This window comes from Chiloscyllium punctatum, chromosome 11 (genome assembly GCF_047496795.1).
Source record: "Chiloscyllium punctatum isolate Juve2018m chromosome 11, sChiPun1.3, whole genome shotgun sequence".
NCBI lineage: Eukaryota > Metazoa > Chordata > Chondrichthyes > Orectolobiformes > Hemiscylliidae > Chiloscyllium > Chiloscyllium punctatum.
The window spans coordinates 47952661-47974303 of NC_092749.1; positions in this window are offsets into that span (position 1 = coordinate 47952661).

Genomic DNA, 21643 nt, shown 5'->3' on the forward strand with positions numbered 1-21643 from the left:
AAGTCAGGTGAAATTTCCCAACTGTAGGAACTCTACTTGGGAGAAATTGCCTGAACTCACTGGAGTTGGACTCACTGCCTCTGGGAACAATGCAGCATCTTCACAGGGACTGCCAAACAGTGAGGCAACCTGTTTAAAAGACTGTTTTATAAGTAAAAAAATAAATCTCTCTAGCTCTTACCCCTGATATTCCTCACCTCTGCCCCTGAGACCATGCCCCCCACACTCTCCATGCCCAATTCATGCTAACCTCTGTCCTACATGCACCCCCTCATACCCTCCATATCAACTTATGGTCCTCAGCTACACTCTGTGGCTCCTTACAGCTGCTATACCAATTTTATGCCAACTCATGCCAACCCATGATTCTCCACCCATCCCTGTGGTTCTTTATAGCCTCTTTTCCAACTTAGTGCCAACCAATGCACCCATCCACTGCCCATTCCACTTACACCCACCATGGCTACTCACCCAGTATCTAACCTAGGCACATCTCAGGAATCTGCTAAGATGAAATGAAGTCCTAAAAATCTATTACAAACATCATTGCATTAAAAGTACTCTCATTGATAAAAGCTAATTCAATACACTTAAAACACTCAAGTCTTTAATCCATTCTGGAAAAGTATTTACAGCATCGGAGTTAAGTACATTATAACCACTTGATGTTATCAATAAACTTGTAAGATTACAGCCCCCTGCCCCCACCCCTCAACTGTGATCAAGAAATGGTGTAGAAGCAGTCAAGTAGAACCACTACTATAATTAGGCTTATGTTAACCTCAGATGCTGCCTGAACTGCTGTGCTCTTCCAGCACCATTAATCCAAAATCTGGTTTCCAGCATCTGCAGTCATTGTTTTTACCTTATGTTAACAAACAGCTATTGAAAATGTAAGAACCATTTTCTTTTCAACTGAGAATCACAACAGTCTTTTCCAAAATTTTGATGGAGATTGAATTGACAAATTAATTCCAAAGACCTTATCTGCCCCTAATGTACATTTATAGACACTCTTACCAATCCCATAAATATAGTTGACCTCTCCAAAGAACTCTGGGAAGTTTAGACCTTATTCTTGAAATTATCATGACTCTTGTTTCAGGAATTTTGATGATAGAAAAAAGCTGCTGAGTGAAGGCAATTGTGCTTATGAACATGACACTGCCTCAGTGAACAGTTTATATGCAAAGTGGATGCCATACCCCATTCGTCCTCCACCTCCCAGCAAAAATGGTGGTTGTTGGCTGCAGGAACTGAATGTCCAGGTTTCGTGTTCCAACCCTATTTTCCTATGAAAATTCGGGCCTGCCCCTGAAAGAAATTGGCTTATACTGACCTTTAAAACAAAAATTTGCAATATTTTTAGAATAATGGTAAAAGTAGATCTTTCATTCTATTTATAAAGTTTCCAAATGCACCACTGAAGTACTTACAAAACCTGTTTCACACTGAATTGCTGTTATACTCTGCAATATCAAGGCCAGGTGTTGTGAAATGACTTACCTAATGGAGCTTCACACCACTTAACTTTAATATATTCCAGTGACAGAATTCAAATTGTTTTGCATTGATGCAAAAGTCAAAGTATACTGCACCCTTCAAGATTCCAATCTTAGGCTTCAGAGCATTAATGTTCTGCACAGAGGCTTTGAACAATATTACGATTTGCCAATACCAGTGATTTCAGTCTGTCTCCCATGTTAAGCATGCTGTAAAACAGAAAGGTAGGTGGATAATTTTTAGTAAAATCATCTATTGTCTAATGGTTGCTTGTAGCCTGCCTGACTGAATTTCCAAGTGAATCTTGAAATGGGCAGCCAGTACTGCTACCCCAGCAAATGTGTGCCTTAATAAAATATTTAAATCAGGATGCTGCACTGCTCTTAGGACCCCCAAAGCAATTTCACGCACCAATGGATACCTAAATCAAATCACTGGAGGCCACTTCTAAATTCCCCAACATAACCTGTGACCTCACAAAAGTTTTCTCAACCACTGCTAGCTGCTCAGTGAATCCAGTTTCTCCCTCCCTCCCTCATAAAGATGACCTCTCTTTCCCCTTTGAAATTATTTTTGCTGGATGTGGCTGCATAGCTAAAGTAATCAAATTTCTATGACCAACACACAACTACACCTTCACACTCTACACTCAGTGAGATGTACATACGCTTGATGCAAGAAATTAGAAATGGTCTCTTTTCAGCCCTAGTTTATATTGCTGAGGACAACATTCACCAAGTAAAGAGAACAACTGCAGGTATGATCACTTACTTTATTTTCCAATACTGGATAATTGGCATCATTGATGCTTTAAAATCTGTGAAATAAATCATTTTCAGGAGGTTGATATAGTAAAGTACAGACTTAAAAATGGAAATCAGAGTTTCATTATTTTGTGAATATAAAAATTAATAATGTTTTAATGTGATTTCTCAATGACATTCCAAGATACTAAATCCATGTTAAGTGGTTCTTCAAGACTTTTCCCTTCACTCTATGCTACAGTGAAAGGTAAAGGGTTATGTTTTTGGTGGAAATATTTGTTTATAAATAAGGACATAACATAAGATCATAAGATGTAGGAACAGCCCATTGAGTCTGCTTTGCCATTCAATGTGATCATGGATAATCTGATAATCCTTAATTTCATTTTCTTGCCTTTTCCCCATTACCCTTGATTCCCTTACTGATTAAAGTCTGTCTATCTCAGGCTTGAATATACTTAATAACCTACTTAATAAAGCCCTGTATAATAAGGAATTTCACAGATTCACTATTCTCTGAGAGAAGAAATTCTGCCTCATCTATGAACCAATTGGGTGACTCCTTACTCTGGGATGTTGTCAATTTTTTTTAAAATGTTGAAAACCGATATAATTTGGATTTTTCTATCAAATGTTTATCAAATGATCCATCAATTTAGTAAAGAATTAAGTGGACAATTTAAATAAAACATTCATAGTTTGTTGAAAGTGAGGAGTTGATTGTTTAGACTTATCTTAAAGACTTTGGAATAAATGATGATTTTTCTATTGGAATGGCCCTCTTCCTGGACTGGAATCAGACATGCCCCTTGACTGACAAATGTGGTAGACCCTGACTGTTTGTAGATCCCAGAAAGGACTGGCCCCCTTTGACTTTTGGACATGGCCAATTACTTGTCGCACATGCAGCATGTTTGCCACGTAAGCTGCTGGCACATGGTGTAGGCGTGACATTGATGTAACATGCTACCATCCAGCAACAAATCTATCCTTCCATTGTTCAGTGTTCTGAACTTATGACAAACCACCTGCCTCTCTGTCAGCACTAAAATGGAATGCAAGCCACAGGGGCTGGCAGCCTCTGAAGTAAGCACAGCATGTGACAACACAAAGGAATTAAGCTAAGAGCTTAATTCTACATCCAATGTAGATGCGTGAGATTTTGTGTATCCCATTAGCAAAGCAACCCCACCGAAGTGTCCAAATCATAGGTGTCCTTGAGCACCTTCAGAGTGAGGTCTTGAAGGGTTGAAGTGGTGCAATTTGGTCAAAGAGCAGGCATGATGATGTGGCGAGGCAGCTGCTTTACTGATGCTGGCTTATATGGATGAAGGATGGAAGAATACAATGTTAATGGAACATGTAGGGATGATGTAATGAAGCCAAAGTTTGATGAAGTCATGGAGAAGCAATAGGTAAGTTGTGATGTCAGGTAACAACTCTGACTTTCATGTTGAGAATTGTTGTTAACTAGTCTTTTTTTATTCACTCCAAGAATGTGGGCGTCATTGGCTGGACTATCATTTATGGCTCATTCCTACCTGTCCTTGAGAACGTGATGATGAGTTCCCTCTTGAACTGCTGCAGTCCATATGCAGTAGATAGACCCACAATGCCATTCGGAAGGGAATACCAGGGTGTTGACCCAGCAATAGTGAAGAAATGGTGATATATTTCTGAGTCATAATGGTGAGTGGCTTAGAGGGCACTTGCAGGTGGTGCTGTTCCCATGTATTTGTTGTCCTTGTCCTTCTAGATGGAAGTATCATGGGTTTGGAAAATGGTGGCTGAAGAGGTATGATGAATTTCTGCAATGCATTTATAGATTGTATACACCACTGTCACTGAGCTTTGATGGTGAAGGATGTGAATGTTTATGGATGAAGTGCCAATAAAGTGGGCTGCTTTGTCCTGGATAGTGTTGAGTTTCTTGAGTATTGTTTGAGTACCCAGCCAGGCAAATGGAGAATATTCGATCTCACACCTGATTTGTGTATTCTAGATAGTGGATAGGATTTGGGGAGCCAGGAGGTGCGTTACTCACTGCTGGATTCCATGTCTTTGATCTGCTCTTATATGCATAGTCTTTATATTGTTAGTCCAGTTCAGTTTCTGGTCAATGGTAACCCCAGGATATTGATAATGGGGGATTCAGTGATGTTTATGCCATTCAAAGTCAAGATGTGATGATGAGATTCTTTTGTAGGGGATAGTTATTTCTTGGCACTTGTGCGGCATGAATGTTAGTTGCCAATTGCCAGACCAATTCAGGGAATGAATGGACAATTAGAAGCTTCAGAGAAATTAAGTGAGTTTAGTTGATGATATGATGCAAGTACAAGGAAATAAGGTAGTTGCTTATCAGTGAGATTCTGAGTTCACCATTAAAACTTTAATTGGGAATTTTTTTCTCAAGGTTGAGGTTCTGATTTTTTAATTTTCTCATATTTTATCATAATCTTGCCATTGCTGAACCACACAAGTGAGGAGAAAATTGTACTGAAAGGATATGGAAGTACTATGTGACTGTAGAACTGGAGGACACGATTGCAAAATAATGAAACTCAGGAATGAAAGAATAATTTTTACTCAGATGAGTTAATTTGTCATCTGAAGTAGTAGCAGAATGGCACTAGCTATTCTGGGACCATCTGCAGTATGTAGCCGCTGCCAAAGGATAGTGTGGATACACTGAAGTAGATTAATACCTCAGAATGTTCTTCAATTTCCCATTTAGAGAATATAGAGAGCTTAATTTGATGATTTCAAGGGGTCGGGCTCAAGTTGGGAAATTGGGCTCGAGTTTGAATTCATTTTCGAGAGAATTGTTTATAGTTAGCAAAGGAAAAATGCCTGATATGCTCCATGGACTTTCCTTATTCCATCCTGTCTAATATTTCTATAAAGCAACAAAAAAGGATTCTGAACGATTCAACCTTGCCCCTCACACTATGTCCAATTTCCATTTATTTGAAAATAGCTAATAATAGCTGGAATTGGTTCACTTCCTACTTGGCTTGTAGTGTTCCCCAAGAGTGCAAAAAATATTGTTGATTTTTCATTAATATGTTCTGTGTCTAAAATTCATTTATATCATGTTGTTGTTAGTCAGGTTTACTGTTTGGATTGAAATTTTAAATTTATTATTATGCATTTATTTTTTAAAAAATCAATTTTCATGTTGAGTATATGAAAATGATAATAAAATAATATGTGGTGACATTGTTCAATTATTAATTAAAACTTCCATATAAACTGGGAAATATCTTCTGGTTCATGACCTGAAGTTGTGAACCTTGATAGACATTCATAACACAAAATCATTGCTCATTTGGCAGGATCAACTCAAGAAATGTTATTTGGGGCTATTCTGAATTAAGGCTTTCCAAATCATTCCCACAATGTTGTTTAATCCGGATCAGACCTTAATTGAGCTTGTATGCAAATGAAAAGGCTCTTTTCATATTCGCATTTATACTATGATATAAATTGACCCTTACAAGGGTTTGTAATTGGATTACAACATCAAAGACACTCCTTAACTCTGCAGAACATGCACTATTCGCCCATTTGCAGACCCCAGCAAATGTGGTCTTTAGGAAAATCATGACCCATAGATTGAGCAATTACTTTTGTAAACTCTATCTGTGAGGTATGAGTAATTGCAGAATGTTTAGCACGATTCAGACTTGTGATAAGAAGAGAGTTAAATAATTGCCCTGTGTGACTTGTGATTGTTAACCTCCGAGGTCAACTAGTTTGAACATAGGTTTAATGAAATCCTGGAGCTAGGATTTATGACACTGCCAGTGAATGTTAAATTGGACAATTTACATAAGGAGGACATTAACCTTCTGTGATCTAAATAGCATTTCAGAACCTAGCCGCTAGGGACAAAATAACACATACCATTATTTCTGATTAGCCTAGCTACCCTGCCTAAAGCCCTCGTGATGACCAATTGGTGCACTAAGTTTAGTGGCATAATTAAATAAATGTACTTGTAAGAAGTAAATTACTATCAGTGTATGCACTATATCATTAAATTCCTGAGGACTGAAAGATATGAATAATTTAAAAACACATTACTAATTTACCAAGATGAAGCAATTGTGTGCCACTTCCATGCAGATCTGACCTATAAAATATTGTTTTATGGACTTGCGTGTTATGTGTATGTAGAAGATCCTTGATTTATAGAATAACATATTTCTTTTATTCAGGTTGTCAAAATTGCAGGGCAGTAAAATAAGATGTTGAACAGTAGAAAATATGTCCTGATCTCTTAAGTTGCAGCACTGGCTGAGATACTTTTTGTAAAACATTTGTGTGGAATGAAATGCATTGAGGGTAAGTCATGGCCTGCTGTAAAATATTATATCTCTTTAAAATTTATTTTCACAGGTCAACCTCATAAGTGAAAGTATAAATCATATTGCATAGATGGCCTAAAAACTGTGTTATTTATCACAGAGCTTTCTTTGTGATAATTATTTTTAAAAACTTTTTTTTTTAATTCATTTACATGAGAGGATGAGGTGATATCTAATAATTTCATGATGTCTTTATAGCAGGATTGATTTTATTTGTATAATCAGCATTCTACAGCAGTAGTGGGAGGTTTGTCTTTAGTTTGTATGACTGTTCATATCAGTTTCAATCCTGTACTGATGCCCTATAACTGAGGTATTTGCCTCAAACAACCATGAACTAATTTCTTGCATGCCATCATTGACCTCATCCACTGGAGAATGTTCCCATTGCTTCCCATTGACCTCAGTTTTTTCTTGATCCTCTTTATGCCAAAACTAAATTAAGCCAGACTTAATGTCAAAGGTAGCTACTTCAATACTCCTCTGGCATTGATTTCTTTGCTGAATTGAGGCTGTGATTAGGCTGGAAACTAAATAGTCATGGCAGTGTGTTAGAAATGGTTAATTGGTGCTTCTTGATAGCACAATTAATGACTCCTTCTGTCACTTTGCAGATCATTGAGAGAGTTAATATAGCGAACATTAGATGAAGAATCATCTAGACTTGAAACATTACATTAGACTCCCTCCAGTATGGAAACAGGCCCTTCAGCCCAACTAGTCCACACCAACCCTCAAAAGAGTAACCCACCCCAGACCCATTCACCCTAACTAATGCACCTAACCCTACGGGCAATTTAGCACGACCAATTCGCCTGACCTGCACAATGGGAGGAAACCGGAGCACCCGAAGGAAACCCACGCAGACACGGGGAGAATGTGCAAACTCCACACAGACAGTCGCCAGAGGCTGGAATCGAACCTGGGACCCTGGTGCTGTGAGGCAGCAGTGCTAACTGCTGAGCCGCCATGCCACCCTATTAGCTTGCTCTCTCTCCATAGATATTGCCTGACCTGTTGTGATTTCTATTATTTTTTGTTTTCCGTACAGATTCCAGCATCTGCAGTAATTTGCTCCAACATTAGATCTTTCTTGTTTTCTTGTAAATATCAGAACAGGGCAGCTTTCCACATTGATCTGCAAATGATAGTGCTTTAGATGCACTCAAACAGCTCAAATTTAATAAGGATTGAGAGTGAAACGCCTAATATACAAGTATTTGACATTATAGACAAGATAATGTCAAGACACCTCACCAAGTGGGTGTGTACCGTGGCCAGTTTCTTTTTAGTATCTCATGGAATGAACGAAACAAGCTGAACATTAGCATCAGTGAATGAAGTTGAATCATCCATACAATATTTTTTGCTGCAGAGGCTTCAACCTTATCTTGTGCTATGCAATTGTAATTTTGAATGGGGATCTTAATAGAAGTTCCTCATCTCATTAGCAGCCTAAATGACCAATAGCATTCCAATTGGAAATGGTAGGGATAGAGTATTGAAACACAGGTACTGGAAATGAATTACTTTTTGACCTTTTATTATGACAAAATATAATTCTTTGATACAACCTATTCCTTTTGGCAACTTGGGTTTGTCCATATAATCTATCCAGGTACTCATGCACTTTGAGTAACTTGTGTAAAATAGCATTGTAATCAACTCTTAAAGGTGGTGTGAGGATTTGTGAGGATATCAGAATGTACTAATAACTTTCATACAACTATCCAGTGTGATACCAAAGCTTTTAAAGTATATTTTACGTTTTTAAACATTCTTTTGAATTTTTAAAAAACAGATAGGCTAAGTTATGCTTTCTGTCAACACCAACTATGGTCTACCATTCACACTATAGAAGGGAATGTGAACTATTAACATTCTGAGGATTATCATTGACCAAAAACTGAACTGGATTAGCAATATAAATGCAGTGGCCATGAAAGCAGTTCAGAGGTTACGAATCATTTGGCAAATAACTCACCACCTGACTTCCCAAAAGCATCCAGGTACATATCAGGAATGAGATGGAAAACTCTTCACATGCCTGTATGAATGCAGCTCCAATAATACTCAAGAAGCCTCACATTGTCCAGGGTAAAGCAACTGCCTCTTTGGCACCACATCCACAAACATTCATTCCCCCTTCTACTGACACTAAGTGGCAGCAGTGTGTACTATCTACACTGTAGAAATTCATAGAGGCTCCTTAGACAGCACCTTCTAAACTCACAACCACAACACTCTATACCACAAAGGCAGCAAATTTGTGGGAACACCAGCAAAGTTCCCCTCAAATTCACTCACCATACGAACTTAGAAACACATTGCCATTCCTTTATTGTCTGGGCATTCTGACACCACTGTGGGTGTAGCTACATCTCAAGGACTGCAGCAGTTCAAGAAGACAGCTGACCACCAGCTTCTCCAAGGCAGTGAGGGATGGGCTATAAATGCTGGCCTTGCCAGCAGAACCCAACTCTATTGAATGAATAAAAAAAAAAGTACTGACCAGTGTCTAGGTCATGAATGCTGAAATGATGGCCATCAACTTCTCCAGGGCATGAGAATGTGCTGTCAGATCTGTCCCTGCTGGAAAGCTGCTGTGGCTTCTGTGTGCAATGTGCCAGTGATTGTCACAATGTTTTTGGGTGATAGCGTTAACATGGCTGAAGATCTGTCAGTGTGTGTGAGCTGTGAGGTAAATGTGTAGGTTGTATTATGACAGCGTGTGAGGGTGAAATACAATCACGTAAACCAGGAGCCATGACTGTTGGTAAAAAGTATTGATAGATGAACCAAAAACAAAAATGCTGAAAATACTCAGTTTGTCTGGCAGAACCTTCCCCTGCAGTTCAATTATTGGCCAATAACAGCCAATAATTGAACTGCAAGACTTGTACAGCTGCATAACCTTCCAGCGGATGTGGAGATTACAACATTGATGACCCTAACTCTCATTTGCCTTTATAAAAATATGTTTTGCAGACATCTGAAAACATGTACATTGTGAGGTTGTGCCAAGCTCTCCTACTTGCCTCAGTAGCAGCTACTCTGATCCCTGTGGAAGCAGCCTGTTGGCTGTCTATCAGTACAGACAATCTCATTGAACTTCTTGTGTTTGAATTGTGTCTGACCTGCCAACTTTACTTGGTCAGCAAAGGCAGAGATAATAAAAAGAGGCAGAGACAGACAGCTTGGAGACAGCCTTACCTAAAGTTGTACCAGTGGGTGTGCTGAAGCTTTGCGCAGGTTCAGGATCTGCATATGGTCATGGAATCAGGGTCCTTACATGCATGGAAATATTCAGCTCAAATTCTTCAAGTTCTCAAAGTACATTCCATATCTTTCTACTGCATTTCATTGATTTTTTTCTGACTTTTTTGCTTACTGATATAAGAAATGTAAGTGTTGAGGTTGTAGACATTTTGATCTACTACTGGACAAGTGCCTGATGCAGGATATATTTAAATTTAATTAGTATTGTAGTAATGTCATGTCCACACCCAGATCATTGACTATTAATAACACTTATTGACTACAATATTATCTGCATGAAAAGGCAAGGCATACTTAGGACCCAGTTCCATGTGTTCTACCATCACTGATGATATGATCTACTAATTAATATAATTTGACAGCCCCTCATACCACAAATCCCATCACATCTTTTACTCTACTGCTTCTAACCATTAACATTTAAACATTCACATTTTAATTTTATTTCTATTCTTACAACCCCCATCAAATTCCCTTCCACACAAGGCGTCAATTTTTAACAATATTCTCAGCCCTTCTTGAGAACTGTTGTGACAAATGTATTCTCACATTGTTGTCCTTGGAGAAACAATGGAAGACTAAGATTCCGGTCTCTGACAACAGCTGCTATGTGAACTGTGGGACTGACAATCATCTGAATCCAGTGCAAATCTTCTAGCTCTGCTGGAAAAGTTTATTGCTGTACAGTTTAGTGCTTTATTGAAGACCAAAGAAAGACTCAAAGCCTCTCACACTTCAACTGGAAAATATTCCTCAGTGTTGGACACATTTTCTGGGAAACTAGGGAAATGCATCATATCATCACAAACAATTGGAGACTATGGAAGATCTGAAGAAATTGCACATGGGGAGATTCCTTCATATATATCTAATGAAAGTAGAGCTTCTGGGATTCTATCACCAGCAGTCTGATTCCTAGGAAGCCTTTTATAAAGCTTTTCCATCTGTAGACTTGATGGAAGATTGGACCATGGCAAAATAAATTCTTTATCTCATTTGCGAGTTTAGACTGGGTCAACATTAAGGAATAAATTCTGCATTTTCCTTAACAATTTTTTTCCCCAGGAACTGCCCTTCAGATGGTGATGGTCACCCCTAGCAACAACCCAGGAACAGCCCCTCAGACAGTGATGGTCACCCCTAGCAACAACCCAAGATTAGCCCCTCAGACAGTGATAGTCACCCCTAGCAACAAGCCAGGAACTGTCCTTTAAATGTGATGGCCATCCCTAGCATTAACTCCAAAGAAGGTCAAGCTAGTCCTGCGGTTCACAGACCCTGCAGATGTCACTGGATGTGCCCTCTGAGAGGAAGTCAGTCCTCTTTGCAGCAAATCACATCAGGAGACCAGACTAAAAGCAATGCCGTGTTCATGTGTTCAGTTGACATTGATAACCTATTCATCAAAGTCCTACTCAAGGAAGTCATAGATACCAGCACTGCAGCACCATATCATGGTAATCTAACCTACCGTCAAAGCATGACTCAGTATTCAATGAACTTATAAACACAGCAATTCATGTGGTTAAATTCAGTTTTCCACATGGTCAAATATTGCCATCGGTCAACTTTCTCCACTGGTGAGAAGTTATTTGGGAAGGGGAAGTTAATATTATTAATGAAATGTAAATACATGCAAATAAGCTTCTTATCATCTGGTGAGAATTTTATATAGCCATCCAAAAAGAGAGAACTGATTTGCAAGAGCTTTTCTCAACAGCAAGAATACGACTTTTGGACACTTGATTAAGTCATGATGCTCATAACAATTGGCGTCACCTCAGGAAGGGGAAGATCATTTCCATGTTATTGATGTGTGCATCCAAAATCCCGTGTTTCTTTTAAAAATGCTATTTACTTGAACTGTAGTTATTTATGCTTTGACTATGAAATTATTTATTTTATTACAGCCTCCTTGGAAATAGGAAAAACTGCAATGTTGGTACTTATTCATATAATAAAGGAGTTGCTACACAGACTTTTGCCACTGTTGGATAGGAATGATGTCTGAAGAGGAACTATAGGACCAATGTACCCCTGCATCAATGCTATCTTCAAAAAACATTGAAACATTCTGAAGAGCCTCCTGCACGATATCATTAAAATTGGCATTCCCATATATTATTTTCTCAAAGAACAATTGTCAGTCCAGAATATCATCTCAAGGCTCTATGATTTTCTGAAGAAATATCATAGAATCATAAAACTCCTACAGTGTGGAAACAGGCCACACCCAACCCTCCAAAGAGTAACCCACCTAGACTGATTCCCTTACCCTATTACTCTACATTTACCCCTTATTAGTGCACCTAACCCACACATCATTGAACACTACGGGCAATTTAGCATGGCCAATTCACCTAAACAGCACATCTTTGGATTGTGGGAGGAAACTGGAGCACCTGAAAGAAACCCACACAGACACGGGGAGAATGCGCAAACTCCACACAGAAAGTTGGCCAAGGATGGAATTGAACCTGGGTCCCTGGTTGTTAGCAGCAGTACTAACCACTGAGCCACCATGCCGCCTTAGTCTCCAGTGTCTCCCAGTTCTTGAACAGGAATAGATTAAGGAATAAAGGAACATAGGACTTAGGAGCAGCAGTAGGCCATTTGACATTTTGAGCCTGCTCAGCCATTCAATAAGCATCTGATCTGAACTCAACGTTAATATTTGCCCTCCACAATCTTTGATTCCCTTGTTCTGAAATATCTACTTAACTAAATCTTGAATAAATTCAATGATCCAACCTCCAAGAGAATGCCATAAAACTGACAACCATCTGATTTTTTTTAAAGTCCTCATCATAAACTGTGTTCCCAACTAGTCTCTTACAAATGGAAACATCTTCTCAGAACCCACCCTGCAATTCCTTTCAAGATCTTATGCTTCAATAACATCACTTCACATTCTTCAAAACTCCAATGTGGGAATGTGCAACATGTTCACCCTTTCTTCAAAAGACAAACCCTTCATCCAAGCCAGGAGTGAAGTGAATCTTCTTTGAACTGCTTCTCATGTAATTATATCCTTTCATAAATAAAAAGATCAAATTTGTATACAGTACTCCACATGTAGTCTCACCAAGCTCTGTATAGAGTCGTAGAGATGCACAGCACGGAAACAAACCCTTTGGTCCAACCTGGATTAGTGGTGCTGGAAGAGCACAGCAGTTCAGGCAGCATCCAACGAGCAGCGAAATCGACGTTTCGGGCAAAAGCCCTTCATCAGGAACCCACCTGTCCATGCTGACCAGATATCCCAACCCAATTTAGTCCCACCCGCCAGCACCCGGCCCATATCCGTCCAAACCCTTCCTATTCATATACCCCTCCAAATGCCTTTTAAATGCTGCAATTGTACTAGCCTCCACCACTTCCTCTGGCAGCTCATTCCATACACGTACCACCCTCTGCGTGAAAAAGTTGCCCCTAGGTCTCTTTTATATCTTTCCCCCTCACCCTAAGCCTATGTCCTCTAGTTCTGGGCTCCCTGACCCCAAAGAAAAGACTTTGTCTATTTATCCTATCCATGCCCCTCATGATTTTGTAAACCTCTATAAGGTCACCCCTCAGCCTCTGACGCTCCAGGGAAAACAGCCCCAGCCTGTTCAGCCTCTCCCTGTAGCTCAAATCCTCCAACCCTGGCAACATCCTTGTAAATTTTTTCTGAACCATTTCAAGTTTCACAACATCTTTCCAATAGGAAGGAGGCCAGAATTGCACACAATATTCCAACAGTGGCCTAACCAATGTCCTGTACAGCCGCAACTTGACCTCCCAACTCCTGTACTCAATACTCTGACCAATAAAAGAAAGCACACCAAACACCTTCTTCACTATCCTATCTACCTGCGACTCTACTTTCAAGGAGCTATGAACCTGCACTCCAAGGTCTCTTTGTTCAGCAACACTCCCTAGGACCTTACCATTAAGCATAAATGTCCTTAATATTTTCCTGTTCTTATGTTCCATTCCCTAGGCCAAAGTGCCATTTGCCTTCCCAATCACCGTTATTCCCCATACCAAAATTTTATGATTTACAAATCAGCACACCAGGTTCCTGTGCATCACAGAGTTCTACAATCCCTCTCCAGTTAAATAGTATACTTCTTTTCTATTTGAATTGAATTGAATTGAATCTCTTGTCACATGTACCGAGGCACAGTGAAAAGCTTTGTCTTGCGAGCAATACAGGCAGATCACAGAGTTAAGTAGCATAAATAAGTAAATAATAGGTAAACAACAGCAAAAATAAAAACACAAGTACAGACGAATGTTAAGAGTTTGTGAGTCCGTTCAGTTTTCTAACGACAGTAGGTAGAAACTGTTACGAAACCGGCTGGTGCGTGTGTTCAGGCTTCTCTGTACCTTCTCCCCGATGGTAGTGGCTGTTGAAAAGCATGGCCAGGGTGGGATGGATCTTTGAGAATGCTGGCGGACTTTCTTTGACAACAGGCCTGATAGATGGATTCTATAGATGGGAGGTTGGCCTTTGTGATTGTCTGGGCCAAGTTCACCACTCTCTGAAATCGTCGCCGATCTTGAATGGTACAATTGCCATACCAGGTAGTGATGCATTCAGACAGAATGATCTCGATGGCGCAGCTATCAAAGTTGGCAAGAGTATTCGCTGTTATGCCAAGTTTCCTCAGCTGCCTGAGGAAGAAAAGACGTTGTTGGACCTTTGTAACCAGTGCATCCGCATGAAGAGTCCGAGAAAGCTTGTTGTGGATGACAATTCCCAGGAGCTTGACACTCTCCACTCGTCCCACCTCTGTACTGTTAATGTTTAGAGGGGCATGAGTAACATCCTGCCGAAAGTCAATAATGGGTTCCTTGATTTTGCCACATTGTTCTCTAGGTTGTTCTCAGTGCACCATTTTTCCAGATTTTCCAACTTCCATCTGTAATCCGTTTCGTCGCCATCTGTGATTCGACCGATTATGGTGGTGTCATCAGCGAACTTGTAAATGGCATTAATCTGGTATTTGGTGAAGCAGTCATGGGTATATACTAGGGGGCTGAGTATGTACCCCTGGGGGGCTCCAGGGTTGAGAGTTAGTGACAATGAAATATTGTCCCCAATCTTCACTGATTGTGGGCTGTGGGTTCGGAAATTGAGGATCCAGTTGCAGAGAGTGGGGCTTAGTCCGAGATCACTAAGCCTAGTAATCAGTCTTGAGGGGATAATAGTGTTGAAGGCCATTTTCCCTGTTAAAATGGACAATTTCACATTTTGTTACATTATATTTGATATATTGGTTTATTACCACCATTCATTCAACCCATTCCCCTTTGCAAGCTTCCTACATCTTCTTTACAATTTATCATGGTTTATGGTTGAAGGTTTGTTCTGCTGCTGGAACTCTTCCTCTGCTCCAGTGGAGGTAGGCTTTATGCAGAGATTTCAGCAACTGAGCAACTTACTGCCAATGGAATATTTTCCTACTATATCACAGCAATGGAAGTGTCTCTTACACCCTTTCTGTTGACCTGTGAGTGAAGAAGAAAACTGGTGTAATGACTGATTCTATCGCTTTCCACAAATTTCTTTAAACATTCATTCGTGAACTTCAGACTGTTGTTTAAGACAATTTCAGTTGAATGACCATGGATTGAAAAGATATTATTTAGTCCTTTTGCTACTATGCAGTACCATGTAGTCTGATAGCTTCCAAGCATCTCAAATTTTAAACTACTGCAAGCAACTGTGCTGTTGCTCTAAAGTCAACAAGTCTGAAGCTTTGCCAAGGACTGTTTGGATAACTGGATGGCTATTAATTGCACAAGTATGTCAGGATAAGATAGTCTTTAATTGGCTTTGGAAATTCTGGGCCACTAATCAGACTGTTGTGCACACGTACTATATTTCGCTATGAATTCTATGAATTGTTTCCTCCCTTGTACTCTTGGGTATTACCAATCTATGGTTAAAGACTCAATGATTGCCCCTTCTTGTCAGATATTTCCTCGGTTTGTGGTACTTCCTGATGGATTGGACTAACTCCTCACCAACTTGCTTGGCAGCATTTCCTATGCTCTGTATAGTCCACATCATCCTTTTATGATTCTTCTGACTAGACTCATAGAGTCATAGAGATGCACAGCACAGAAACAAACCCTTTGGTCCAACCTGTCCATGCTGACCAGATATCCCAACCCAATTTAGTCCCACCTCCCAGCACCCGGTCCATATCCCTCCAAACCCTTCCTATTCATATACCCCTCCAAATGCCTTTTAAATGTTGCAATTGTACTAGCCTCCACCACATCGTCTGGCAGCTCATTCCATACACGTACCACCCTCTGCGTGAAAAAGTTGCCCCTTAGGTCTCTCTTATATCTTTCCCCCTCTCACCCTAAACATATGCCCTCTAGTTCTGGACACCCCGACCCCAGGGAAACGACTTTGCCTATTTATCCTATCCATGCTCCTCATAATTTTGTAAATCTCTATAAGGTCACCCCTCAGCCTCCGATGCTCCAGGGAAAACAGCCCCAGCCTGTTCAGCCTTTCCCTGTAGCTCAAATCCTCCAACCCTGGCAACATCCATGTTCTGAACCATTTCAAGTTTCACAACATCTTTCCGATAGGAAGGTGACCAGAATTGCACGCAATATTCCAACAGTGGCCTAACGAATGTCCTGTACAGCCATAACATGACTTCCCAACTCCTGAACTCAGTACTCTGACTACTTGACACTTTTTCTCAGAACTTGATAAACACTTTGTACTGAATAACAAAAATGGTTTTTTGTTTGGGGTCCAACATTTGGATCCTATATAGATGCATTTTGTAGTAGCTGGGGTCTGTTTATACCTAGGAATGTCTGTAGTTTGACTCAAATAGGCTTCTGCAAAGCTCCATCAATTTTATTTGCATGGTTATGTATGTTGTATTGTGAGGGAGTACATTATTCTCTCGTACAAACTGTTGCTTCTGTCTTCCCAGCGTCAAGCACATGACTGCTGTTACAGGATCATATACATACATACATCAATATTATTTCAATTCTCTACAAAGATGTCAACTCCATGATGGCTCACTGTGCACAAGGGGTCCATATACTACTGTTACCATGCTAAAATCACATCTACACCCAGGTTAATGAACATTAATATCATTTATTGAATGCAGCACCACTTAAAAGCAAAGGCAAGGGTGGGTATCTTTGGAAATCTTACACTCAAAGGACTCAGTTCCATATGTTCCATTATCACTGATTCTACTAAATAGCATTTATATCATCCCATCACTCTACGTATTTCAGCAATGCTATTTGATTCCAATCAGACAATGACCCCATGCCACCAGAAGTGCCTACAGCATCTTGACCACTTCCTCCTCATCTCACAGCACTAATATCAGTTTCTTCAGCAACCATGGTGCTGTCCCCTCTGTCTATGATTGCTAATTTAGATCTTATTTTTGCTTTTCTATGTACGATTTAGTGCTCTAAACTTATGCCTTCTAAGAGCTGGAGTTATTTTTGATGGAATCCTTGCAGCTACCATGAACAGAAGATGATAGACAGCATTCAAATTAGAGTTGCTATTGACTATTACAGTGCAAATGGATGCTTGAATTTCTGCTCGGTATTAATGACAAACGTGGCTTCTTACTTACAGCATAAATGACCACAAGTAAATTACTGCACTGAACTGTTCAATTTTCTATGACCATTTCTAACATATCTGTAAATTCATTGTGAGAATGGTCAGAAATATTTTGCTGTTTGACAGGAAGGAAATGTTTGAGCCTTTACTTTGAGAGATAAGTATGGTTCTGTGGACATCTGTTCCTTCTAACTGCTGGGATTTATGGTAGTCGGTTTACAAGTGCACTCCATCCTTCAAAGTCTACAATACATACAGGTTGTTTTGCTATAACACGTGTTTCATTGACACGAATTCACTGTAACGCGACTGATGAATTGCAGACGCTATGTCTAAAGTGCGAACTTTTAAAACATGTGTTGACTGTAACACGATTACATTGCCAACACTTTGTGGGGTGCTATTTCTAGAGCGCGATTTTTCTATAATGCACGGTTGCACAAGAACACAACTATTGTGTTACAGAAGAAGCACCTGTATATTGCTTTGATAAATTTTAACAATGGTATTCACAAAGCAGTTCACTTTCCCTCAAGTAAAAAGAATGAGTTTAGGACTTTAAACACAAAATGGCTAGATTGGATTTGTTTCTTTTCTTATACCCCCAACATTCTAAGGAAGAAAAGATTCAAAGGTTCACAGTCTCAATTACTTAGCGCTCATCTTGTGGGATCTCATAGTTTCTTTATCTCTTTGCTTTGGTCTTATAGGGATATGGGCTGAACCAGAGTACAACTACTCTTGAAGCTGAAACAAGCTATGGTCTTTAGATTTAGTCTCAGACAATACTGTTGGTTATTAATCTGGTTTAAGATTTCCACTTCTGTGTATTACAAGTCTTGATTTATGAGACATATGTTTCCTGTAATAATTGTGGTTTAGTTAGTTTTTGGATGTATCTCAAAGAAACATCTTTTCCGGAGACGCTATTACTTTTCAGACATGCCTGTACCCTCAAACACATTAATGAGAATTTTTTGTGAAGCTGGTGATCAATCTTTATGTCAAAATACAATGTTATGGACAGAGAACCACGATCGACTGTAATATTAGTCGCCGTAAACCATCTGGCATCATATGTCAGGAGATAAATAAAACTACAAGACTGCATCTTAGACTTTGATCAAACACATACAGCTCAGGTTGCATAACCAAATGCAAAAACTCATCTTCACTCAATTATGTTAACATTAACCAGTTAATGAAATTACACTATTTATCGGTTGCACCATATTGACAAAGGATCAAGCCTTATTTTACTTGTCCATAAACGAATGCTTCTCTTACTCAAAAGCCATTCCGTGAAAATTCCTAACTTGCTTCCATTACTGAAGGTGTTTTTCTCTGACTGCCACCACATTTCAGAGACTGCCTTGGGCAAATCAGCTTCTGTGACAGGAGCACTTGCAGGTTGTCAAGTGTTAATGTGAAGTGCCCCAAGACCTTGATACTTATTTGTCTTCATCCTCTTGACTAATGATTTTCATGTGTTGTTACATGTTGGTAAATTAAAGAAGCTTTCAGGCAGCTCTGTCAACAGTTTACTGAAATGTATCTCTCATTAGCTAGGTGAACTGTCAACATGTGTGATTTAATCCTATTAAGATATCACTCAGATCACCTAAATGGTAGATGAGAGAGGGTATGTCTGGAGGATGCAATCAAATGATAGGCAATGAAATACTGAATGTAGATGAGCCAGGGCAGATGGTAAGACATGGTTCTGCAATTTACTAGAAGGAGTGCCTTCCATGTTGGAGAAGATCTTACTTGATGATAGACTTATGGCAATAATCTTGTTGAGATTCATTTTATTGCACCCAATATTTTTATGACAGAAGAATCATTGCTATTTTAATCAGCTCACCAAAGTTTAAATTTCCCATCTCTTCCCTTGGGAGCTCCATTATGTTAGTCTGCAATGAGTTTGTACCATCTGGTCTGTTGATGTGTTAAAACCTTAATATGTTAATCTCTTTGCCACATCACAAAATTAAACTCAGACTTTGAAATTAAGATTTCTGATTTAAATGGAGTGAGTGATATTTTAAAAATGCTTTGAACAAGATGGTGGAAGTTTCTGTATTTAATTGTTTTGATTAAAACTTGTGTTTGCTTCAGTGTTTTCTATATATCTAAATAGATGTAACAGATTGTAATCAAAAGCTCATAAAGTGTCACCACCAATGCAGTTTTACTCAGTCCCCATTTTGACTGTTACAAAAAAAGTGTTCTTTCTATTACCATTTTTGATTTGTTTTATCTGTTATTTTCCCCTGTTGATATTTTATTCCCTCTTCCTTACACTGGTTTTCTTTCAATCTGTTATTTCTGCCCTATTGTTTACATTCTTACTTTTCATTTCAGATATTAGACAATGTATGTAAACATTTTTTTAAAAGTATGGGTCCGTGTAAGGGTGAAATTTTCAGTATGGGCACTAAATTGGTGAAACCATGCTTAGCAATTGCCAAACTGGGCCAATGTCATTGGATTTTCCTAGGTCAGCATCATTGACTATTCATAGCAGGTTCCTGGCCTAGATTGGGCCTGCCGGCAGCAATTAGCTCTCAGTGAATGATAGGAAATAGCAAGTAAAGCCTGCTATTAAAAGGTGTACTTCGTTGTTGCTGTGCAGAAAAGCAATGATGCCTGCACAAAGGGACAGAGGGTCTGAGTTTTTAGAGGACTGTAGATTGGCCCTGAGGTGAAACTTAGATGAAGGTATTGTCATTGAGAAGCTGACAAATGATTCTTGCTGTTTATAGAAGTGATTTGATAAGAATTGCTTCCAGCTTCCCATCCTTGCCTTTGCTTTGCACTTAACAATGTCTAAATATTTTCTTCTCAATTTCCTCCATGATTATTGCAATGGCATATAATTTTGGACACTTTCATGTGGCTGAACCATGTTTTAACTGTCTGGTGGAGGCAGGTTTAGATGTAGACATGAGGTTAAAAACCTGAAAGGTACCAATGGTTCAGAAACTCAGCATGATCTGTTTCAGTTTTAACTGGACCACATTTGGAGGCAAATAAGAAATCTATTTGGAACTATCAGGAAGTTAATTTTAATATTTAAATTATTAATTCATATTAAATTTGATCCAGAACTCCAACATTAATGCCCAGTGAACATATTTCCCAAACAGCACAGAGGTTGCTGAAGTCATCAAATTGGTAGGCGAGAAGGCTAAAGGTGGATGCAGGTGGGAGGCAAATGTGATAGTTTGGTGAGGAGGGTGGAGCGGATAGGTGGGAAGGAAGATGGACAGGTAGGATAGGTCAAGAGGGCAATGCTTTATTGGAGGGTTGATTCTGGGATGAGGTGGGGGATGGAAAGATTTGGAAACTAGTGAAGTCGATGTTGATGCCGTGTGGTTGGATGGTCCCAAGGTAGAAAATGAAGTGTTCTTCCTCCAGTTGCTGGGTGGTTTGGATTTGGAAGTGGAGGAGGGTCAGGACTTGCATGTCTTTGGGGGAGTGGTTATTTGGTGAGTGTATCCCCAAAATGTGTCCTGTCTCCCTGATGTAGAGGAGACCACATCGAGAGCAACAGGCACAGTAGATGAGGTGGGTGGATGTGTTGGATACATAGAACTTATTTGATAGCAGGCAATCAATCTTTCACCACTATTAAATGTTGCATCTTTGTTAGCTTAAACTGCTGAGGCAGAAGGAGTCACTGATTGTTGCTATGTTAGAAGATTTGGTGCTGATGAGGAAATGGTAATCCCCTCACAACCCTGCAACTGAGAAGTGACAGTGAGCCAGTGGCGCATCCGAGGTCCAGCAGGGAAATCAAAACAAAGAACTGCAGATGCTGGAAATCTGAAGCAAAACTAAAAATTGCTGGAGAAACTCAGCAGGTCTGGCATGCATCTGTAGAAAGAAAAACACAGTTAATGTTTTGAGTTCAGAGTCTGGATTTGAAACATTAACTATTTTCCTCTCTGCAATATGGAAATGTTGTGCTAGATTATAGGAATAGCTTTTGCCTGAAACATCGATTTTCCTGCTCCTTGAATGTTGCCTGACCTGCTGTGCTTTTCCAGAACCACTCTAATCTTGACTCTGATCTCCAGCATCTGCAGTCCTCACTT